Source organism: Carcharhinus amblyrhynchos, chromosome 4, assembly GCF_965287045.1.
Source record: "Carcharhinus amblyrhynchos chromosome 4, sCarAmb.v2.hapA, whole genome shotgun sequence".
NCBI lineage: Eukaryota > Metazoa > Chordata > Chondrichthyes > Carcharhiniformes > Carcharhinidae > Carcharhinus > Carcharhinus amblyrhynchos.
Window position 1 is genome coordinate 40,837,028 of NC_137327.1, and position 25,839 is coordinate 40,862,866.

At 39.1% G+C, this 25,839-nt stretch overlaps 1 long non-coding RNA gene across 1 annotated transcript in view; it reads right to left on the bottom strand.

Annotated features, from left to right (window-relative positions):
- Positions 1-5,212: 5,212 nt before the first annotated feature.
- Positions 5,213-25,839, bottom strand: part of LOC145342556 (uncharacterized) — a 132,341-nt gene continuing 111,714 nt past the window's right edge. Inside the window, exons 5-6 of the long non-coding RNA XR_013886563.1 lie at positions 20,322-20,416; positions 5,213-5,322 (exon numbers count right to left, since the gene is read on the bottom strand). This is a non-coding gene — a long non-coding RNA (uncharacterized LOC145342556). The remainder of the gene's footprint in view (positions 5,323-20,321; positions 20,417-25,839) is intronic.

The window sequence follows — 25,839 nt, forward strand, 5'->3', positions numbered from 1 at the left end:
GCCACAGGGTCAATGTGGCAAATAAATTTCCCCACCAGTCAAATTTTATAAAAATTAGACATTGTACATGCATGTTAAAGTGAAAATCATAATTAGTGCTACTTAGCCACATTTTGCATATATTAACTAAGGTTAATTGTTATGGAAACTGCATAGTATATTGGTACTAAATTTTGTTTTTAAGGCTCAAAGTCTTCATATTTCACAAAAATATACTGTTATATGTCAAAATATATTAGTTATCTTTACAGTCAATGATGTTATATAAAACTTAAACAAATTGAGAGATGGTATTCTTAGTTGATCATTATTGTTTAAATTCTAAAGCTAATTCCAAAGCTAATATCTTGAAGACAAATTAATTGTAAGAAAGCTAGTCTTTTCTATATCCCACACAAGAGAGTCTTAAAGGGATTTTTAAAAAGCTAAATGAACACTACAATGTCCATCAAAATAGCTCCATGTTGTAAAGCAATAGAGTAGAACATTTAGATAAGATCTGGAAATAAATATATATTTTACTCATTTCTAAAGAATTGTATTTTGCCACATAATTTCTACTTACCCAGTTCAATTTCAATTCAATCTTGTTGCCCACTAATTGAACTATTTGGGACTGCAAAGTTAATTATTCCAAGTTTTTTTTTCCAAATTTTAATGTTTCAAAAATGCTTTAATCTTGCTGTTCTTATTTTGTCTGACTAACGTTTGTACTTATTATTGGACACAGAAAGTCTCTTATTGAACTTAAGTAGCATGGATATGTTGAGTGAAATTCTTTCAAACCAATACAATAGCTGGTATTCTATGTGATGTGATACCAACAATACTCAATGGATTACATTTTGCTGTGAACAGTGTTGTTTTCATAAGACTCGTAGTTGTCCATATACTTTCTACAGGGTTTATACACATGAAGTTGCTGTCAGCGGGACATCCATGGTACGTACTCTTGACAGGGCATCTGGGAGCTATGTGAACAAGGCAAGCAACTGAGTATTTCCTTAACAAATCAGATTGAAAAATCTTCAGGAGGCAGCAGAGACTGAGTTAGGAAGTGTCAGTAATCTTAGTGAATTCAGAGTCAAAACAGGTACAGAAGGTGAAATAAAGAGGGAAACAAAGACAGGTTAGCAAGATAACAGATTAAAAAGTAAGAAAAAATGAGTTACATTCTGCTTTGAATCACTAACAATGATTGAAAGCTGAAGGAATAAGACAACACTTGCTAAAGTTAACTTTCAGTGCCAGAGAGGTTTTTTTGTAATAATTAAAACTCATCAGGCTGTAAAAAGGATACTTAGATTGGAAAGGATAAGCCCTAATATTTTGCAGTGAGTTTAGAATGTTTTCACAATGTCAGTGCAGGAACATCATATCATTCAATACATTTGTATGGAGAATTAGGTGGTAAGATGCTATTTACACACAGCTTGCAGAGAAGTGGCGCATCTCAGAACTCCAACTTCCACATTTCTGTGTTAATCGCCAACATCACTCACCAAATGTTGTCATTAGCCTCAACATTATTTTCGGCAAAAGCTGTTTACCTAAAATAGAGCTTTTTAAAATACTCCCAAAAGCATAGTCTTGGAAAGCAGGGAATCAAATGAGGTAACCTAACCATTAGCTTTCTCAAAAAACAAATAACATTTTCAATTAAAGTCAACAATTTCACTAGCAAAGATATGTATAAAGCAAGTCAAATAATTACACATCAGGCTGTTTTCTAGTATCTGATCTAATTTATATATTTTGTGAATAATGAACAATCAAGTGATGTTGGGTCTGAAGTTTCCAAAGAGACCATTTCAAACATCAATTGTCCAAGGATTTAATGCTTTATTAAATAATTTTGTTATTGCCAAGAATGCCTTACACATTGCATTTTATTGCAACCTAACGAGCCAGCGTTGAAGAAGAAGCACCAATCATATTCAAGAAACTCCCCAACCCACAATCTTTATTGTTGGAATGAAGTAAGTGGACATTAAAGCCCCAATTTTAACTGAGAATGCATCCATGATCTGGGTTCAGCATAGGAAGATTCCATGATCTCCTGAGACCAAGAAGAACGTGTGTACCTCTTAGTTTGCCCTTCCCACAACAGTGCATTACAATACTCTTCAACAACTCCCCAACATTTTCAACAATTGCCACCCCTTAGGCAATACTTCTCATTTACAAGCACATTCTTTTCTTCCTTTCCCACATCACAACAATTACACTTCAAAGGTATTTACTTGTAGAATCTTGTAAAATATTTTGAGATAACCTGAGGTTGTGATAAGAGTAGTACAAATGCAAATCTTTCTCTCTTCACCTCACATAGTGACATCATTCTCTTCTCACATATCACCATTATACAGACACCAGTGCACCAGCTGCTCTCACCACTTCTTTTCCAAATCATGTATTCGCCTCCTCCTACAGCGGTTAACACTGTTGCTTTACAGTTCCAAGGAATCAGGTTCAATTCCAGCCTTGGGTGACTGCATATTCTCCCTGTGTCTGCATAAGTTTCCTCCAGATGCTCCTATCATCCAAAGATATGCAGATTAGGTTGATTGGCCATACTAAATTGTCCCTGAATAAACACTAGGGGTTATGAGGATGGCCCCTGGGTGGGATTGTTGGCAGTCAAGCTCGATGGGCTGAATGGCTTCCTTCTGCACTGTAGCGATTTTATGATTTTCATTTAAGCTAGTGTCTTCTCCACTTCTCAATACATCTGCTATGTGTGCAAGCCCCAAATATCACCATTTACTTTTTCAATAGCTTCTCTTCTGCAATTAAAAATCATGCAGAATATTCATAGAATCCTACAGCGCTGAAGAAGGCCATTCAGCTCATCCAGTCAGTGCCAGCTCTCCGACAGAGTATCTTACCCAGGTCCTATCCTCGTAACACCACATTTTTACCCTGCTAATTCCCTTAACTTATACATCTTGAGGCACTAAAGGGCAATTTAGCATGGCTAATCAAACTAACCTGCACATCTTTGAACTGTGGAAGGAAACAGGAGCACCCAGAAGAAACCCACGCAGGCATGGGGGGAACGTGCGAACTCCACACAGACCCACCGTGCCACCCTAATATTCAAGTAAATGTCTAGTCCTGGAAAGGAGTCCTGAACATCACTGCCCTCATCGAAGCAAAATAGGGTGCTTTTGGGGCCAGTGAGTCAGGCAGAACTAACATCTAAGGAAGGGAAGGTTCATGGCACACAAGAACATTTCTGACCTTTTCCAGCACCTCAGAAAAGGTGCACCATAATTTCAAACTATATTCTGAAGACTATTACTTGAAAATGTACATTTTCACACAGCCTAGTTGTTACCCTTTTCTGTTTCTTGTAGGTCTTTCACTGTAACCGGAGCTTTCTTTGCAAGAAGCTACCATGTGGGAGGACAAAGTTCCTAAGGACATACCATCAAGTTCACAATCCCTCCCAGGATTCAGCTCTGACATTGGAACTCAGTTTCAATTAAATAGTGACTTTGAGGAATCTGCACATGATGAGTAACAAAGCAGCTGCAAGAAGCAACAGTTACAATTGGCAGAAGCAGCATAGAAAACAATTCACTAGAAAGTGAGGTAAATTCCCAGCTCGGCTCAAGATGTCACAGATAATGATTGCAAGAATCTAACCACTAAAATAAAATGAATAAAGTAAAAGCTGCACAAATTATTGTTAGGTAGTCATTGGTTTTCACTGCTATCAAGGTTAGGTGAGAGTGATTGTCCTAGACATCAAATCAGCATTTGACTGAGCATGGCGTTAAGAATCCCTACTAATATTGAAATCAATGGAAATCAGGGGAAAGTTCTTCATTAGTTAGAGTCATACCTAGCACAAAGGGAAATGGTTGTGATTATGGGAGGCCTATCATTTCAACCAAAGAACATTGCATAATAGTTTCTCAAAGTAGCATCAAAGGTTGAATCACCTTCAGCTAATTAATCGATGGCCTTTCTTCCATCATAAGGTCAGAGGTGGAGTGTTTGCTGATGATTTGTGCTGTGGTCAGTTCCATTTACAATTCCTCAAATTACAAAGCAGTCTATGACCATATGCAGCATGATCTGGTCAACTTTCAGGTTTGGGCTAATTAGTGGCAAGTAACATTCATGCTGCACAAGTACCAGGTACAAACTGAATCCCATACAATCAACAAGCTGGAAATAAGAGGCTTTGGGTCACAGTGGTAGCGTACCTACTTCCAGGCCAGAAGTTCTTGGCGCAAGTCCAACACAAGGATTGTTGGCCACAGAAGGTGTCCAATAATGCAGTTCAATTGGCTGATACTCAGGAATCTTTCCACCATTTCCCCACTATTCTCCAAAGGGAAAAAAAAAGTGTGAAGATTTGCTAAAAAAAGACAAGCTGGACAATAATCATTGGCCAGAAATGAACTAGACCAGGTGCATAAACACTATGGCTACATGATTCCCAAAACCCATCCCCCATCACAAGGCACAAGTCAGCAGTGTGATGGAATAGTCTCCATTTGTCTGGATGAGTGCAGCTACAACAACACTCAAGATGTTGGACGCATCTACGATTAGCATCCCTATCTACTATCTTAAACATTAATTCTGCTATCAACACCATGCAACATTTAAAAATTTCATTGCAACAACTTACCAAAGTTTCTTTGACTGTGCCTTCCAGTCCTGTGATCTCTATTGCTTAGTAAAACAAACAGGTGCTTGGAAACACCATTACATCCCCTTTTAATCATACCATTCTGACTTGGAAATACACCAAAATCTTAAACATCCAGTCAACGGCACTGTAAATGTACTTACACCAATGGTTTGCAGTGGTTCAAAAATGTGTTCACCATCATTGAGACTGCCTTGATAGTAACCAAAGTGAAGCAGTGTGCAGCTATTACTTCAGAGGTTTGGGAACACAGAAATCACTGGTTATGATCATGTGAAAGGTCCCAAGATGACAAATTGCCAACTTCCACCAGGGGTGTACTACAGAGGGATGATAGTAAAACTGTTCTGTTGAGCACTTTAGTGAGAAATAAAAACAAAACAATTAGTATTTTTGGTTATAAGTTTCACACCCTGAATGAATTTGGTATTTGATTTGCAGTGTGATTTCATTAGTTTCTGAATTCATACTCTCCATATATCATTAATATAGGAGTTCCCTGAAAAGTCTTTAGAATTGTTGAGTAGCAAGCTGATGTCTCACCTTTTGCTGAATGATGTGGCTCTTTTGCCATTGTTACCTCCTCATCCATCCAACTGAGTTTTCTACTTCTGCTCTGGGTCCTCAAAAGGCAAGGCCCTCTGCAAGGCAAACTGTGAAGAATGCAGCATTCAACAACTATATAGTAGACTCTTCATGGACACTCCTATCATCCATTCCAATAGTATGCTCAGTTATGATCCTAGTGATCCTAGCTGTTGCTCTAGAGTGCTGAGACTGTGGAGGGATGTTATGAACCAAGTCAGAAGAGGATATTCATTGTTCTCCAGCAGCCATTCTGCAATGAGGATCAAATACTGTTAGGATGGTCCTATGATGACTGTTTGGGTCCTTTGCAGCAACTTGCATGATCTAATTTCTGAAAGCAATCATTAGTTAAATATTGATGGACTGTGGCACCCTTCTCAATTGGTTATCTATTGCCCTGATGGTAACATGTTGGTAGTGAAGAGTGTCCTGTATGAAGAGGAAGACGGCTATTACAACAAAATTTTAAATCTGTCCTATTGATTCTTCAGGTCAATGGGAAAAATGCTGTAGTGGCCAGCCCAAGCACAAAGGATATTGGTGACCTGCTTAATGTAGCTATGTTCTGTAGATTGGAAGATTCAGATAATTGCTCCATCAGTATGTTGGAAAGAGACAGTAAAAGTAAAATAAAGTTTATTTATTAGTCATAAGTAAGGCTTACATTAACACTGCAATGAAATTATTGTGAAATTCCCCTAGCGACCACAATCCACAGCCCATTCAGGTCAATGCACCTAACCAGCACATCTTTCACATTGTGGGAAGAAACTGGAACACCTGGAGGAAACCCATGCAGGCATAGGGAGAACGTGCAAACTCCACACAGAAAGTGACCCAAGCTGGGAATCGAACCCAGATCTCATCGCTGTGAAGCAGCAGTGCTAACCACTGTGCTACCGTGCCGCTTCACGGCAAAAACGTGGCAAAGATGTCGAGGAATGTGGTGGCTAAAAGCCTCTGGCCAAACATGGTATCCATGGTAGAACAGACAGCAGCTATCATTGCAGGAAGTTGCATCTGTCCATGATAGTCAGCCTGATGAAGTGAAGCTTCCTGTGGGACTCTTCTGCAGTTGGGTTCAAGAAAGTTATAGTGGATCTGTGCACCCATTGTTCTGGGTATGGTCTGCTATGATCACTCCTCCCAACTCCCATAAAGTCCTATTACCCCCCACAACCCCAACCTACTGCCCTAATCCGGTGTCTTCTGAGAGACACAGCTCTCTCAGACTCTTGTTCCATTTCCTCCAAGAGTTTCTCATCCAGTAAAAAACCAGCAATTATGGAGCCTATGGATGGTGAGAGAAAGTTTCTGACGTATTGTTAGGCAAGGAAAATTAAAGTGATCTGGAAGTTAGAGTCTCCTGGTTAGCCAGACCATGAAGATCCAATGGCCCACTGAATTTAATCAGTGGCACCATACCCACCAGGCATTACTGATGTGCTTCAAACTGGGTGTGAATGCATTTTTGTCAGTTCAAATAGTATCAATTACATTGGACTGACCTTTGACTATAAAATAGGATTCTGTCAGCCTAAGACAGACTGCTCTCTTGAGCAAGTTTCACACTAAGCAAAAATAATACTTAGCAGGAACATACCAGGATTGCGGCACAAACAACTTGACCTCTATTTTAACTGCATACCTGCTCCATTCGCATTGTGTTAAAAATCGGAACTTAAATCTAGGTTGTGTCAACTGTGCCACTTTCAGCACAGTGCCTATAGAAATTGCTACTAATCAGGAAAGTGAGGGGTTATTTGCAAGACAGGTGCATGTATCTAAGATTAGATACAGAAAGCCCATACTCCAGTCACAATTTTAAATTTGACCAATTTTAAGCAAAGTTCATTATGAGAAAAAAGGCACAGCATTATAATGCCGTCTTAAGATTAGTGTTTCAATCCTGCTTTGATTGAATGTGGAGACTTTGGCAATTTCGCATTGATGTGATTGTTTACTGTAACTGAACCTGATGTTGCAGAGTTCATTTCATCAGACTCTCAGCCAGTACCACTTAATAGAGTGACTCTTGATACAGTGGAAGTCCTGACAAACTGGCATTATGTCATGCCAAACAAGATTTCAGTATAAAATGTCCCACTGCATTTAGGTTGGCTAAACTGTAAATTGGATAAAGTAGGTTTGCTTATGATAGACACTGTATTTATGGTGCACTATGGTTGCCAGCATGTATCAAATCACGAAGGCAGATAAATAAAGCACTGCATTAAAACAACACCAGTCAATATGCAGGGGAAAAGCAAAAGCCTTTGGAGTTTTTAAAAATGTTCGTGTAAAAATTGCAATTTTTTTCAGTTTAGTGATGCTGCTAGTTTGATCTTTTTTCAGCATTGCCTTACAGCTGGTTAGAGGTGTGTGTTGCATATTTTAAATGTTATTCTATTTGTTTCCAAAAAGGTTACAGTGAATGGTTCCATGATTCATTATATTTGAGAGCAAATTGAGGGATACATAGATTTTTGAACAGTATAGGAGTTGAGAGTTATGGTGAGCAGGCGGCTGTGGAGCGGGTTCCACAAAATGATCAGCCATGGTCTTATTGAATGGCAGAGCTGGCTCAAGTGGCCAAATGGTCTACTCCTGCTCCTAGTTCTTACGACCAGTGAGAAACTGCATTCAAAAGACCCAAAGCCAGAGAAAAGCATTACAATATTGCAACACTGATTACAAAACCATTCTTCTTTGCAGCATGACTCCCCACTGGGAATTTGGCTCACTGCATTTTCCCTTTAATATGTCCCATCTTTGGTAAATTCTAGCTATTATATCTAAAGTCCTGCGTGTAACTCACATCATCCTTTAAATCTGAAAGTTGCCAGTTCATCTCCACTATCACTAAACTGATCTTGTTCATGAAAACCTCCTTTCTTGAACCCATTTGTCTTCAAGCACTTGAGCACCCAGCTTCATCTTCTGAGTCTCATGACCTGGCATCAGGTCAAACATGAGCAAGCCTTGCTGATTATTGTCTATCACCCTAATGCAGATGACGAATCAGTACTCCTCCACGTTAAACACTACCTGGAAGAAGCTGAACTAAAGATAGTAAGGGTACAAACATATTCTGAGTGGGGGATTTCAACATCCATCACCAAGAGCAGCTCAGTGGCAACTCTGCTGCCTGGGCTGGCCACATCCCTCCCAGAGAGTCTAATTGCCAGATAGGGACCATGGCAAGTGGTGAGAGAACAAACAAAAGAGAAAAAAATCTGAACCTCTTCCCTATTTATCTATTAGAGATACATCAGCCCATGGTAATATTGATAAGAGTGACCACTGTATAGTCCTTGCAGAAGCAAAAATCTGTTTTGACACTGAGGACATCCTCCATAATGTTGTATGCCACTGTGCTAAACGTGATAGATTCTGAACAGTTCTGAGATCAAAATTGGGCATCTACGAACTGCATCAATAGCAGCAGGATTGTACTCCACCACAGTCACAAACAACATGGCCCAGTACTTCCTTCACTCTATCATCAAGTTAAGGTGTCCACCCTGGTTCAGTGATGAGTATAAAACAGTATGTCAGGTGTAACACCAACGCATCTAAAAATGAGGTGCAAACCTGGTGTAGCTGCAACACAAGATTACTTCATGCTAGACATTGGGAGCAGTAGGTTGTACAGATAACCAATTCCACAACCAAAAAAAGCCTAAATATTTGCAGTCCTGTAAATGAATATAGGTGGGCAATTAGAGTAATGGGAGGAAGAGACTGCATGATCATCTTCATCCTCAATGATGACGAGGCCCAGCATGTGAGTGGAAAAGGTTGTAAAGCAAATTGGATGATTCTCTCAAACTCTTCCTGAGGTATCCCCATCACAGAAGCCAATTTGATTCAGTCCACATGGTATCAAGAAATGGGTGAGCTTCTTTTGCATGTCAGTACATCAGTAATTTAAAAACTCAGGTCAGCTGGTGGCAAACATCTACAACCTCCCAGAAAATCCGCTTCCTGCTGGAACTGGTGGTCACACATTGCCTGTAATTGTCAAAGTCACCACCACCCTCAATATTTTTGCCACTAGATCTTTCCACTGTCCTTCCATGGTTCTCCCAGTCGATGGCCTACAAAACAGGTGACTGTTGGATTGTATTCCATGACTGGCAATGATGTGAACTTTGTTTGTGATGATGCAGTCGAAATGAGCAGGTATTCAAGTTTGTGTCACTGGCTGGTTTCCCACAGATGTGTCACTGAATAGATAGATATGGCAACCTACACAACCTAAATCAATTAGGAGTGTGTATGAACTATAAAAGGCTCCTGCTTCAACTTGCAACCATAAGAAGGCTTTCTTACAGGTATGCACAATATTTGCAGGAATCTACCATGATGTTTCCACCCTATAACATTCTGATCATCTTTGGACTGTAAGGACACGTTCCCACTCCCCTCCATCCAAAATGCTACTATGAGAGAACAGATATACACTTCAGACTTGGAGGATAATACCTGCAAGAAAGTCATCCAATTACAACCAACTCTGAATGCAATTTGACTACTTATGAAGAAGATAGACATTTTACTTTTAAAAGTACTATGGAATATGGAAAATTTAATACAACCAAGGGATTGCTAGAACATTTCAGAGGGCAGGAGGCAAAATGGTTTCTGAGAGTTAGGTGTCATTCGTTTGTATTTTCTGTACAGACATGGACTGCTTCATATCCAGGCATGTCTCCAGGAAGTCATTAAGATGCAAATGACCTTTCTCAGGTGCTGCTGAATGAGTCACATTAACTGAAATGGACAGTGATAGACTTGCCAGTCTCATGGGGATGCAAATGCAAATAAATGCAATAAAGTCAATGCAGGTGGAGAAGGTAGCCAAGAAGGCATACAGCATGATTGCCTTCATCGGCCAGGGTATTGAGATTAAAAATTGGCAAGTCATGTTGCCGCTTTATAGAACCTTAGGCGCACTTGGAATATAATGTTCAATTCTGGTTGCCACAATACTAGAAGGATGTGAAGTCTTGGAGAGGGTACAGAAAAGATTTACAGGATGTTGCCTGGTATGGAGGGCATTAGCTATGAGGAGAGGTTGCAGAAACTTGGTTGTTCTCATTGGAGCGACGGAGGTTGAAGGTAGACCTGATAGAAGTTTACAAGATTATGAGAGACAAAGACAGAGTGGATAGTCAGAAGTTTTTCCCAGGGTGGAAGAGTCAATTACTAGGGGGCATAGGTTTAAGGTGCGAGGGGCAAGTTTAAAAGAGATGTGTGAAGCAGATTTTTTACACAGTGTGGTGTTTGCCTGGAACTCGCTGCCGGGGGAGGTAGTGGAAGTGGATATGATAGTGTCTTTTAAGGGGCGTCTTGACAAGCGGATGAATGAGATGGGAATAGAGGGATACGGTCCCCGGAAAGGTAAGGGGTTTTGGTTGAGTCGGGCAGCATGGTCGGTGCAGGCTTGGAGGGCCGAAGGGTCAGTTATTGTGTTGTAATTTTCTTTGTTAAACAATTTTGGAAGCTTTTAATAACTTGAATGGGATATCAAACATTCCCCATTGGCTAGACAATGGGATCATGGATGGTGTGGTCATGTGACACAAACTGCCTTGTGATATGAAACACCGCATAAACTCACAAGACAGCCCAGTGCAGTCAATCTAGAATACAAAGCCGTCTTGCCAAACAGCAGGAAGAACCCTGCTTAGAGAAGTGAGGCTAATTTGTTTCAACCACAAGATTAATATTTTTCGCTTCAGGGGCTCAAATACAACTTTGATTGGAAAAGCCAGAAACTTGCTGTTGCATTGAGTAAACTATTGTGAGTTCATCACCAGAAACTTCCAACATCCAATTTTTCTTCAATGAACCAAAACAGAATTCTCAGGCCTGCAACACTTCCAACTGTCATCTTGAAGAACGTGATGACACTGTGGTATTAATATATTTTATGTTTAAGTGGGGGACCGCTTTCAGTTTCAGTGTTTTGTTACAAACAGTCAGTTTGTCTGGGGGAAATTCAGCAGATGCTGGAAAGCAGGATAATTATCCATTTTAGCAAGATAAGTGTTTATCTTGCAGAAGATTTAATGTGCTTTTGTTTACCAAAGAAGAGAACCTTTGAGGTTTGTTCTTGATTAAAGTAATAATGACTTAGGTATATTGGTCATATACTCATGCGATATTAGAAACGGGAGGAACTAGATTTGTATCTGAGCAAGACAGCTTTCTGAAAACAGTTGCTGGAAAGGGCCGTTTGAAGATTGCCTGTTTAAAGATTGCCCTCTTTCACTCTACAAAATCTCTCTGGAAGCTCAAAGCTGTTGACAAAGGTTAAAGTATGTCTGGGTTTGATAATTAATTTTAAATTGCTGTTAGAGAAATATTGCTCAATTGGAACTGAATAATAATAAATTACAAAATAAAAGTTTGTTTTGCTTTATGTTTAAAGATTGTTCAATGGTTAAGAGGTGAACTGATTCATTTTGTTTGAGATTATTTAAACTGTTATGAATTAAGCTTGTTTTGATTTTTTTAAAAATCCTGATTTGGCAATGGAATTAGTCCTGGAGTGAAACATCCTTTCCTCACATTAATGCCAAAATAGAAAAATTGTTGGAGTCTAGTATGGGTTCATAACATATCTTGGGCTTTCTGATTTTGCACCATAACAGGAACTAAAGTAAAAGTGATTTCTCAGACTCTTTACAAGATATCAGTGCGTACTATTTTTTTGTAATTACCATGTGTGTGTATATATATATATATATATATATATATATATACACACATACACATTTGTATATGTCTTGTCTGAATAATGAGTAGGTGTTGTGATTATATTTCAGGAGTTAAGAAATAAACATTTATTCTTTCAATTTAAATCTATGAAAAGTCTGTCCTTGGAAGTCACAGCATTCAGGGGATTGAAACATTTTAAAACACATCTTGTTTCAGTTAGCCAAGAGGCTGGAAAAGGGGAAAATTATCCCATATCCCTCCCCTGTCCTCGAATGAGCAACAGCACATTGAAATGGATAGAGGGGAACCAATAGATGTGTTGTATTTGGATTTTCAGAAGGCATTCAACAAGGTACCTCACAAAAGGTTAAGTCACAAGATAAAAGCCCATGGTGTTGGATGTAGTATATTAGTTTGGATAGAAAATTGTTAACTTGTCATCCAGCAACTAAGAATGGACAAGACAAGCAACCAGTGCACAAGAAAATACTTATTCATTTCAACTAAACAACAGAAACTGAAAAATTAACTTTCTCATATGCCTTCATGCTACTACAAAGCTTTACTTTTCTTTTGCTACATAGTGTGATTTCTGTGGCTTCAGTAAGGGTAGAGGCAGGCTGCATACAACTTTTCTCCATGGCCCACTTTCTACAAAGTAGGAAGTGATAATGATCTACCTCAAATCCATCAACTTAACCATCTTCACTTGCACACCTGGCCAACAATGCATCAACCCGACTCTTTCCCCCAATCTACTCCCTCTGACACTAACTTAATGGACCGACCTTTCAGCTGTTCTACCTCCTACTTTTTTTCTGTAATCTGCCTGACTGGCAGGCAAATTAAAATATTTCCAAATAGCTCTTAATGGTTTGGTTGTCAGCATCACATTAACTCATCCCCACCCCACCTCCAGTGGGCAACACCTAGGTAATGAGAAAACCTTCATACTTTCCACAACACAGAAATACTGAAACTCCTCTATCCCCTTCCAACAAAGATTTCTCACCCCTCCTCACAATTAACCCTCCTCTAACTAGTGATCAGTAGCATGCCCCTCAATGTGAAAGAAATGGTCCTCAGTTTATCCCAATCCTCAATCCAAAATACTTGCCTGACATCCCCCTCCCCCACCCCCCAAACTTACCTCCATGCCCAATGTCCTCCACAAAGTGTTAACACAGGCCTGGGAAATAGTTCCACCCACCACCACTTATTTTATCACTGTCTACCCCCTCTTTAATCCTCTCTCATTTATCCTCTCCATCCCTCTTGCACCTTCTCTGTTTTCCTACCTCCCACTCTCCCAAATCAATGCTTCCGACCACCTTCCCCCCTTTGCTTTATAATGTTATAGTGCCTCACCCCTCTCCTCTATTCACATCCCTCTATTCTTCCATACTGCTGCTTGTCTTTCCTTCTCTTTTTTCTCTTTTCTCTATCCTTCTTCTATATGCCTCAAGTCAACCTCCTGTCACTCCCCCATTTTGGGTCCAGTTATTCCCCCTCCACTCTAATCTTACTTGACCTGAAGACTGCATTTGGTCTCTTGACTCCCTGTATGACCAGTTATATATATCTCAAACTTAAATATTATGACTATTAGGGCACAATTTAACTAAGTGTCAGATTTCTGTTAGATATATCTATCTCCAATTCTAAAAAAAATACAGCTAGGGTATGTAATTTTAAATATTCCTCTACTTTGTATTACTTGTGTATGATTTAATAATCCAAAAATTCTTACTATCTATCATCTTATCTTTTATAAATAGTATCATTATTATGTGGAATTATTCTCTAACTTTTTAATACAGGGTACAACAATCTCTGCTGAAATTATAATGTGACTTTATTTTATTTGTATTAATGATATTCCCGTACAATTTAAGTATTTAAAATCAATTTAACATTTCATTAATGGAAAACCATTTCAATATTATTTGATATATTAATTATATCTAATACATATGAATCTAATTAACCATCTTCCTGTGTCATTGAGGTAAATAGTTCTCATTAAATGTGTCAACTATAGTAAGCTGTTAAATTTATCAATTGTATTTTAAAAAATGCTCATGAATTATTTTCCTAAGTTAGCAATCAGCTGATAGTCAAAATGATTAATACGACATTAGTGTTCACTCTAACATATATTTATATTGATTATACTTCAAGGATGAAATTTTCCCAAAATTGCACAGAGTGCTAGATCAAACGAGAAAAGCTGTGTAAAACTCACTGGCTTCACAGATGCCTTTTCTCACCTGAGTAAACACCGCTCTGTGCGATTTCAGAGTGCAAGTGAGGATTATACAGGCAGCTGGGGTGGGAGGAGGGGCATCGGGACACCCATCCCAGACATGATCTTTTCCTGCCATGGACATCGCACACACCCCACCCCAAGCAGACATCAGGACACCTACCTGGCAGAGAAGGTGAACACCCTTGCACGCAGAAGGGCAGCACCGCACCATGCAAAGTTTAGGGAGACCACTCACCTATTTAAAGATTGTCTTCTACACCCCCCCCCGCCCCCAACATCACGCAAGCATAAGGGTGACTGCATCCCACTGGCATCAGTGCACCCCCTTTTACAGTGTCCAACTGCTCCCTTTCACAGTCTCCAGCTTCCCCCCTCCACAATGCAAGCACAACCCACTCCACTCCCACAACCCCACCACACAAAAGGGGAACTCTCCCCATCCGACCACAATGAGGCTTCCCAGAGGGCCCGCCCTTGACAGTACCAACCTGGGCCCTCACCATCCTCTGACTAAAATCTGCCCCCAGTGTGATCATAATGACTGGTTTTCGAAAGCCAGTTGTGATTCGCATTGGCATTATATCTTGCCTCTGGGTCCGGGGGTGAGGGGAGGGGTGTGTTTGAGGGGATGGGTTTAATGTCAGCAAAATGTGTTTAAACTCGTGCAAATCAGATTCACATCCTTTCTGAACCCGATCACGTTACCAGTGGGGGAGAGGATGTAAAATATCGCATCCTGAAAGATCGCCTGCACAAATCCCATTCTGGCCCTTCCATGGGATTTTGCAGCCAAAATGGGATTTGCACTAGTGGCAAATAAATTCTCTAAATTCCACCCTAAGTATATGCTTTATCAAGATATCAATTTCAGTACAAGTTTAATTTGCACTTCAGCAGAAAAAAAGTTCAGTCCTCGTAGAACTTCTGGGGGATGAAGGAGAGGTGATGTGATAAAATATGCAAGGTTTGCATAATCTTAATTCTTCTTCACCACCCCTCGCTCCCACTCACAGTACAACTCATGTCTTCCAGATGATCAAAACTCTAATTATGAGCATTAAAAAAGTTAATCGTAACATAGATAAAATATAAAAAAAGTTCTGATGAAAGATCATTGATCGGAAATGTATGCTCAACTGCTTTCTCCATTTATGTTACCTCATAGAATGATAGAATTCTTACTGTGTAGTTAGAGGCCATTTGGCCCATCGAATGTATACTGACTCTGAGAACATCCCACCCTCTCCCCATAATCAAACATATTTATCCCACTAATCAAATGTAATTTTAGCACATTTCATAACTAATGGTACAGGTAACCTTTTTGGCTGATAGTGAGCAAGAGCTGGGATGAAGAATATTTTAAAAACTAGTGCAACAGTTGGAAGAAAGGAAAGAGAGTAGTCAAAATTGCAGCCCACGTTGAAACAAATGACACAGTTATCAATGGAGTTTAAGGAGTTAGGTACTGGACTGAAAAAGAAAATCTCAAGAATGGTAATCTCAAAACTGCTTTATGTGATGTCAATTAAGAATTATTCTAATTGCACTTCAAAAATATTAAAGCATAGAAGAATCATAGAATCATAATAGTGCGAAGGAGGCAATTCAGCTCATCAACCCTGCATTGACAACAATCCCACCTACAGTATATACCACCTGCCAATTCATTGCCCACTGAATACCTATATTTCTTTTCAGACTCCTTGGCCTGATTTCACTGGCCGTTGGTGTCCTGCCACTGCTGCCAGCAAGAACAGAGAACGCAGCGCTCAGCAAAATCTCCATTCACTGCAGTAGGACTGGAGAATCCCTGCTCCAGGTGAGGTTGGAGAATCCGGCCCCTTATGACCTCTTCACAACTTGCACACCAACCTATCTTGGTGTCACAACAAATTTAGCAACCATTTAGTTATCATCTATATTTTGTATTAAAGATAGCGATGCAACAATCTTGTGCAACAATGACAAAGTGAAACATATAGAATAATTACACTTTATTATGTGTTATTTAAATGTTGCAATAGTTTTAACCACAATTGCAACAATATGTGCTACAATTTTAAAAATTAAAAACGGTGAGATTTCATCTACATCTGTGTTCAAACGTCACTTTGCTCCATGCAACCTTATAAAATAAATTTTCAGTTTTGTGATGACACATTCATAAACAAATCCTCCACAGCCTACAGTGGATTGGCTGCCACTTTAGCCAGTTAAGAATTTAATGTTGACCCTACAATACCAATCGAAGGCCTGAGAGACTATTTAAAAAAGTTGTGAATAAAATAATTCTAAAATAGAACCAGAAGTGGTTGCTTCTGGATTAGTCCAATATCTGTGCATGTGTGATTATGCCCTCTACTGTCAGCTGCTGGCTTTTGGGTGAGCTTAAGCCCCACCCCCCTCCCTGCTGGTGGGAAATAGATTTAGCAAGATTTTTTGGGCAGACTGTCCAAAAAGATTGGACTTGCGGCCTCACCCGAAAAATAAATCCAAAACTTTCCTTTTTTCACGCTCACTCAGGACTTCAAATTTTTTGGGTAAGATTACCCCCTGTATCTTCAACAGTGGAGGATCCATTGATGGTTAAAGAACCTATTCACCACTGAGCAACAACATGGAAACTGATCTTTGGGTGATGTAACTTTGTTGTCTGCTGCTCCTGCTTTCCCTTTCTTTTATATTTGATGTCTTATTGAGCTTTATGACTGTTCTGTTTTGAAATTATAATTGCTTCCAAATTCCACTGAGTAGATCTGGATAATGGTAATCCATCAGCTGGGACTATGACATTGTTCTAATTAATGTGGATTACACATAATTGAAAATACTGGATATGTCAGTGAAGTACAGCATTACTTGTGTAGTTTAAGTGGAGTTGTGCAAATATAAAAGAGAGCAATTTTCCACGTGCTATCATAAGTACACAAACTAATATTAGCAAGCAAGAAATAAAAATATTATGAACAATATTGACAAGCTCATGAGATTTTTTTTGGAAAACAACTGAACAGTAAAAGTATCTGACTGTCCTAGTGGGAATCTGGTGTAATGAAGTACACCAACTTACTGTAGTGTGATTTCTGTAATGTTCACTACTGTGCTTAACTTCTCATCTTTCACGCATTCAAGATCCTTAAAGTTCATCGCAAGCTTATAAACTTTATTCAGTAATTCTGTCAACTTTATATCTTGCCAAACAAAAACTTTCATGAATTCTTATATCTGAGGAGCAAAAATATATCATTTTCTTTAATAATTATTTCAGTTTACAAAAACTTTGGTTGCTTCACAATTTTGCTTGACCTCTATTTTGCAGCCTATACCACAGCATGGACCAAATTCCTCATTTCTGTTAGTAGAGTATTTTGAATAGTGCAACATGTGATGAGTTTTAAATCATAACTGGCAGCAAACTGTAACACAGTGTACTGGGATATGCAGCATTTTAGCTGATAAATTAATATATACAGTTTCCAAAGTTATAAAATAAAAATATTAACAGTATTGCCAATCTCATTTTTTGAATTCCAAGTGATACAGTATGAAAAGATTTAAGGTGAAAACAATTTTAAGGGCCTGGTTTTGCAGTTAGCATAACAGCATGCTAATGACACTTGCTCTTATTTATGCATAAATGATACAACAACTTCAAGTGAGAAACAAATAATGTGGTTAAATGTTAACATCCAAAAGTTATTGCTCAAGTTGTATCACTTTGCCATTAGTTCCACAAAAGCAGTGTTTTATTGTCTGCCTCACTACTGACACGTGTTGAATGTCATGAAGTTGCTGCATTTGCGAGGTAAATGTAAACTAAACCGATGCAGATATTTAGTCTAAGTACACTCATACCAATATAATAATTGTTAATTAGTGCCAACCAAACTCTCTAGCATAGAAAATTATTACAATTATACAATCTCATTCCTTCAGGTTTTGAATTTTTAAAGGAGATTTTAAGAATGTCAAATCTTATATTTTGCATTTGTCTTTCTTACTTTACCTTTTTGTCTCATTTTTTTCTCTCACAAGCACTCCAGTCTTTCTTTCATTCTTATTTCTCGCTACGTACTTGATTTGTCATCGAATTTAACCAATCTCATTCTCACTCCCTTTGTATTTCTTCCTGTGTCTAATTTCCACTCCTTAAATGTTATTGATTGAGGAAATACCCTGTAGGTTTTCCTGTTCACTCTGGCCGTAGATGCCTTATTTCACTTGCTGTGAAGATCACTTTGAAAGTGTTTTTTGCAAACTTTTTACAAGCTTCTCAGAGCAAGCATTCTATAAACATTGATTGGAAATGCTTTCTACCCTCTCATTATGTCAAATTGAATTTAGGTACCAACTCGCACATACAGAAACTTGGGCCACGTTTCTCCGGAAAGCGCTGAATTGGGGGGCATATTGTTCTAGATCCTGAGTGTTTTATCAGTTCAGCTTCTCATCCAAATCTCCACTCACTGTGCACTGCAAAGGTCCCAATCGTGAATCTCATTAAAAACCCAGAAGGACAGGGGCCTCTTCACACCAGAGTCCAACAGTTCTGGAACTGTGCACATGCGCAGTGGCCTTGAACTGTCAGTTTCCCAGTTTGCTGGCCAGCTCAATCACTGGTCAGCCCGGGATCCCTGCTATGCTGCCTTTCCAGCTGCCCCCCCATGTCCAATTGCAGCCCCCACAACTCCTGGGCTAGCCCTGACTCCCAACCCCACCCCAGAGCATCCCAATATCCAGCCCAAATCCCCCACCCCCTCACCCTGGCAGACCCTTCCACCTGCTGACCACCCCCTTCTAACTGGAAGCAAGGCCTCTTCCTGCCCCACTCCAATCGCTGCCCTCCCTCCATCCCAGACCAATCCTGTCTGCAGAGTGGCAGTGGGACCCTCCACGCCCACCAATGGCCCCACCCCCTCGACACTGCTCGGTGGGAAGTGCCAAGGTGCTCCCTGAGCATGGGCACAGCCTCTTGGGCAGGGCCAGGGGGCACAGACTGGAACTATGAGTGCCCATGCCTGGGGACATCCCTTCCCTCCCGCTGCCTAACCCCTTGGGAGCACCGATTGCCCCTCCTTTGTTCCAGTGGGGTCTTCGCTAGTTACCCGAATGTGAGGAGCTACTCTAAACTCCGCCAGAATGATTGTATCTCTGACCCTGCCAGGAGTCTACCAGGACCGGTAAGTTCCTGATAATTACATTGAAAACATATTTAAAATACATTTAGAACAGTTTCAAATTACTTACCTGCCTTCCCGCCGGTTTCCAGCATGGTCTGACCAGCAACTGTTCACCAGCTCTGGGAGATGCGCATGTGTTCCCAACATACGCGCAAATCCCAAAACAAGACTGGCGATGCGCATCTCCCACCTCAACCAGCCAGAAAAGTTGCAGTTTCGGATGGGAGAATTGCGGCCTTGGTGTGCAATTTTTTTTGTTTCAGCTGAAAAGTACTGTGGCATGTCTAACTCGTAGCAATGACCTCCCACAGAAAAATCTAGCTAATATTTCCTTTGGTTCCAAGCATTAAATTAATTTAACCTTATTTCAGTTCTGAGTTAATCAACATTCAGAATTAACTTGTGGATGCAACTTCTGTTTATCATTATATTTCAGTAATCACTCAGCTTACTAGAAACTTCAAATGCTAGAATGAGTTCAAAATGACATAGTAAAAAACAGGTGAAGTCAATGCCCTTAGACTAGGCTAGATTCAGCTGGGGCTCCTGCTTGATTATGTGGATGGTCTCCTACTATTCACCTACCAGATCCTGTTTTCTTAACTCTCAAATGGCCAACATTCCAAGGGAGGGCAAAGAAAATGTTGCAAAGATACTCTGAAGCACAGTAGCATTATGTGAGGAGCTTGCAGTCAATCATTCAAAATGTCAACAACTTGTCCATCAAATGCTTTGAGTCCAGATGTCTTGATGATGAGGCAAGGTGGTAGAAGAGGAGGAAATAAAAGAAAGCAAATCCTGAACTTCAGATCTCACTATCACATTTGGCGTCCTGCCCATGCATCCAAAAATCTGTAAGTTGAGAATTGGCCTGTTTACTCACATGAAGATTCTGGCAGAAACCCACAACCCTGAGAAGGCATCATCCTTGAATTGAGGGATGGCCAATGATGACATCCATTCACGGCCTGAATTTATCTGCAAAAGATGGCCAATTGAATTTAATTATGGAAGGATTGATGTTAAGAATAGAGCTTTTAGAGATGAAGTAGGCAAATGCTTGAAAAGGAATTTCCATAATTGTAGATGGGTAATTATTAAAATGCCACCCTTTTCAACCCATTAAAACTGTATATTGCATGTGCCATCGAATACATACTTATAAATTATATTCAAACTAAATTTATATTAAAATTGGAAGAAAAATAGAAATAAGTATTGAATTCTAATCAGTTATCTATATAATAGGCTACAGAATTACATTTCTGTAGTTGTTCAATAATAAAAAAAATCAAAATGAGAGAATGGACGGAATTTTCCCATCATGCCTGCCGCAGGAATCGTACGGGCAGGACATGGGCCATGCAAAGGTCTGTTGACCTCGGGCAGGGTTTTCTGGCAGTGGGGCAAGCAAGCATGGCTTTGTTTACAGTCCAATCAGTACACAGAAATTCTTCAGCAGTTCATCACTTAAGTTTAAAATGATATATATATATTTTCTAACATTTTCAAATGACATGGAACAAGCCAGGGTTTCCCACCCATAGATAAAGTCATTTTAACAGATATAACGTACATACGGATAAAATAAATGCATGTTTATATTTAGTTTAATATGATGCTCTCCTAGTATATGCATCCTGTATTATTTGGCAAATGTTCTCATCATGTTCACTGTCATCCAAGTCAAGTTACAGTGTAGCAGCTGTTCAAACATATGATTTATTTGTCTTATTTTCATAGTTTCATATTTCCAACATGAATGAAACACCAGTGTCTGAGGAGGATGCAAAGGCCTTTACACTTCACTAAAATGGCCAGAAGACCTGCAGGGAATAAAGAAGTGATTACACTATGAAAGTTATTGTATTAGCTTACACAAATAGTTTAAGTGGATATATCCATTTACTTCCTCCAACAAACTTCAAAGCAAATCAGTCTATTCCAAATCCTCTCCTTAGACAGTTATCTTGCATGTTGTTTGCCAGTTCCTACTTGACATATTGACTACTTCAGTTAGTTCAGACAAATATTTTAAATGCAAGTTATTTAATTGTATTGTGAGACAAGAAGTTCCTTCTTTGTTCAATTTATTCAAGAGATATCCTCTAGGATAGTTTAGACAGTGGGTTCTGAAATACATTATAACGGAAACACAGCAGTAAGTTCTAACAGGAACAGACACAGTAAGAAGCATGAGAGTAAATGCAACTTATTCCCAATTCATCTGTTGCAGATCAAAAAGGTCTGTTATACAGTTTACCACAAATTTGCATATCCTGTTAAACCTTCTGATTCGCATGTTTAAAAAAAATGGATAAAGAGGAAGCGTTCCATGTGAACTGATGACCATCAATCCAAATCCAAAACTAAACATTAGTATTTGTTTCATGTACAATAGGACTTAATTTGCAATGTCAAAATGACTTCCAGTGCACACATCAAGTTTAAAGTAAGATGAGCTTCCATTTATTTTCTCAGAAATATTCCAAAGGCTACAAATACAATTAATTATTTTAAAATATTGCTTTCATGTTGGTGAACGTGGCACCAATTGTGTATGCAGCAAAATTCAACAAATGGCCATAAGACAAATAACTGCCGAAACCTTTTTTGGTAGTGAAGCTAAGAGAAGAATGTTGGCTAGACAACTCATTCATTTACTTTGTTTCATCTTATGCATTTAGTGCTTTTAATATTGGTAAAGCTTGAAATGTTTTGTTTCTAAGACTCAATTCAAAGCAGTCCTTGAGTAGATAATTCCAAAATATTCTTTTCCATTTTTAGAAAAAGTATAAGCAATAGCTCTACAAGTACTTCTGTGAATTTTCTCCAATGAAGTAATCAACTCACAAACATTAATGACTACTGTGAACAGATCATAGAATCATAAAAAGATGCAGCACATGAGGCCATTCCATCTACCAAGTCTGTACCAGCTCTTCTGAAGAGCAATCCTTTCAGTACCAAGTGTCTACTCTTTCTCCATATCTTCTCCTACAAGTACTTACTCAATTTCCTTCTAAAACTTATTATTTTATCCACTATCTTATCAAGGCAGTACATTTCACATGCTAACCACTCATTAAGCAAAAGCCATTTTTCCCATGTTGCTTTTGTTCTTTTGCCAGTCAGCTTACATCTACACTTGAACCCTTCAGCCATTAGAAACAATTTCTCTTTTACTCAAGCTAAAATCTTAATTTTAAATACCTCTATCAAACCTCCATATTTAAAAGGTCCAAATAAAATGCATTATCACAGGAGTTACATGCCAAGTGGTACAGGATAAAAAAAAATCAGAATTAAGTTTGTGGCTCAAAGAGCAGTGTGGGGAGAAAGAGTTTCAATTCTTAGGGCACCAGCACCACTGCTGGGGACAGAGGAACCTGTTCCATCTGGGAGAGACTGCAGGCTGTGATTAGTGTCCTGATGAATTATATAACTAGGACTATGGTTAAAATAAAAGGGGTGAAGGGAGATCTAGAAACCTAAAGAAAATGATGGATACAATGGGATGGCATAGTGATTTGGGTAAAGCAGAGTGGGACAAGCAAGAGCAGAAGTTTAACAATAATCAGTGAATGAAGTCCAAGCAAATAAGCATTTGCAGTAAGATAGATGAATAAGTAGCACAAATAGTGATAAATGTTTTAGATCTAATCACCATTACAGAGAGATGGATTTGGTGGGAAGATGAGCATGCAAATTGGTGACCCTGGCCTCTGTGCTGGTTCCAGAGCCATTGTCAATGAGGGACCCATAACGATCACCATAACGATAGCTGCTAGCTATCCCCTGAAGGAGATGCCCTCCAGGATCACAGCCAAGCAGCTTTGACCTTTTGAAAAATAAAAATCAAATTATTTTAGTTTCTCCCTTGCAGCATCCATGCTCAGCTTGGTAGTTCCCACCTCAGCCTAAGGGGACGCTGATCGCTGAGCACCGGTGAGCTTCCACTGGCCCTCCAGCATTGGGCCATCCCTGGCTGGGTGGTGGATCCCACCCCCAACCTTTGAGTGGCTGGAACACTGAAAATTGCATGGAAAAAAATAAAGTATGCCATGCTGGATAGGGTCTGGAACTAACTCCCATTTCCAGTTCCTGACCCTTGATGGAATTGGAAAATTTCCAGGTACACAACATTTCAAAAAGACATGCAGAGTAGAAAAGAACAAGGAGTATAGGATGATAGATGGAAAGCAGTGAAAAAGGTACTTGGCTCAGTAGCTCAGGAAGTAGAAATAATCTGGGTGGAGGTTAAGAATTCCAATGGTCAAAAAAATGGTGGCTGGAATAGTTTACTGGTCCCCTCACAGTACAATGGAGCATAAAGCAAAAAAAAAAATTGGAGCTTGTAACAAAGGTGGGCACATGGGGGGTGGGCATAGGGGGGAAATCTTCTGGTCCCCTTCACTATCAACAGGATTTCCCAGTGACTGCACCCACACCTCTGGGAAACCCACACCCACTCCTCTGGGTATGCCATCAGTGGGACCAGTAGATCCCGCTGACCTGGAAAGTCAGAGAATTTTGGCCAGGTGATAATTGTGATGTTAAATTTGTAAAATTATATAATCTTCATGTAGACTGGAACAATCAAATTGATGACGATGACCTGGAAGATGAGTTTGTAAAATGCTTTCATGACAGCATCATGGAACAATATGTTGTGAAAGGAATTAGGAATAAAGATATTTTTGATCTAGTATTTTACAGTGAGACAGGGTTAATTTGTAAATTCAGAGTAAAAGATCTGCAAGAAAATGTTATCAAAACACAACTGAATGAAATAGTAAGCTTGAAACTGACATACTCTAGTCCCAAACAAGAATATTAAACTTAAACAAAAACAACAAAAAAAATTATTAATAAACAAAAACAGTACATCCATGGCATGACTAAGGAAGTTGAGAACAGTCGTAGGTTAAAAGGCATGGTTTATAATATTACAAAGAACAGTAGTAAGCCCGAGGATTGGGTGTGTTTTAGAAATAAGCAAAGTCCACTAAAAAACTACTATAACAGGAGTTATTAGAATAAGAGATTAAACTAGCCAGAGACAAAAAAAGATTTTAAAGGGTTCCAAGAATACAAAAAGGAAGAGAGTAGCTAAAGTAAATGTTGGCCCCTTAAGAACAGAGACAGGAGAAATTATCATGGGGAATGGGAAAATGGCAGAGTTATTCTACAAATATTTTGTATTCTCCTTCATAAGACATAAATTACATATTTAGCATACAGGTTAACCAACAGTCTAATAGGAGTGAAGAACTTAAAGTAAATTAATATTTGTAGAAAAAGTATTAAATTCCCATGCTTATATTCTAAAAGAGTTCATGTTCTAAAACAGTTAGCTGCAGAGATAATGGTTACACTGGTTATGATTCTTCAGAATTCTCTAGACTCTAGAATGCTCCTTGTAGACTGTAAGTTAGCAAAGTTAACACCACTATGCAAGAGGGAAAGAGAAACCCGGGAACTATATGCCAGTTCTCCTGACACGAATTGTCAGGAAAAGACTGTAATCTATTATTTAGATAGTTTTAACAATGCACTTAAAAAAAAACACAGTATAAAAAGACAAAGTCAACATAGTTTTCCAAAAGACAATACACGTTTGACAACTTTATTAGTTTTTTCAGGTTGGTAACCAGTAGGGCAAATAAAGGGGAAGATAGTAATTGGTATATACTTAGATTTGCAAAAGGCATTTGGTAAGCTTTGGGTTAATTAACATTTGGTTAATATTGTTAGAAAGATATCTTTCAAAACTATATTTTGTTGTAAAATATGGAAGGACACAGTATTCTTTAGACACTTAGATTTTTTAAAGGTCATAAGTTCACCTTGGACTGTAAACAAGCATGCTTTTTCTAAGAAATCACCTGACCAACTTGAGGGGGCAAAGCTGTTTCATTTGAATTGCAATCACTTAAACTGATGGGGAAGAGACTGCTAATGGCAAAGCCTAGTAATTTATGGAAATCACACGACGGAGACAAGTTTTAAGTTTTGGATATGTTGTTCGTGAAATCGGTGTTTTGGGGAATAAACTGAAAAGGGAGGCTATCCTAACTCGTGCTTTCCCTGTCCTACCTGAAATTCCATGTGTGGTTATCAATCAGCAGCCAGAGAATCTATATCTGAGTACAACTTGTCTGCATTGAAACTCTGCAAAACTTAGGAAGAATAATTGATCCAGTTCTATGTTCTTCTCCACACTGAAACTCCATTGGTGAAAAGCTCCAGATATCTACAGAGGCCATATGAGGGAGCTCCGACTTGACAGCATATAAACCCTGAAAACTTTATCTTTTAGTTTATAAAGCTTATCCTCCAGAGCCCATCTCTGCAGAAACCCTATCAGTTTGTCCTTTGTGTGCACATGTGTTTGCATG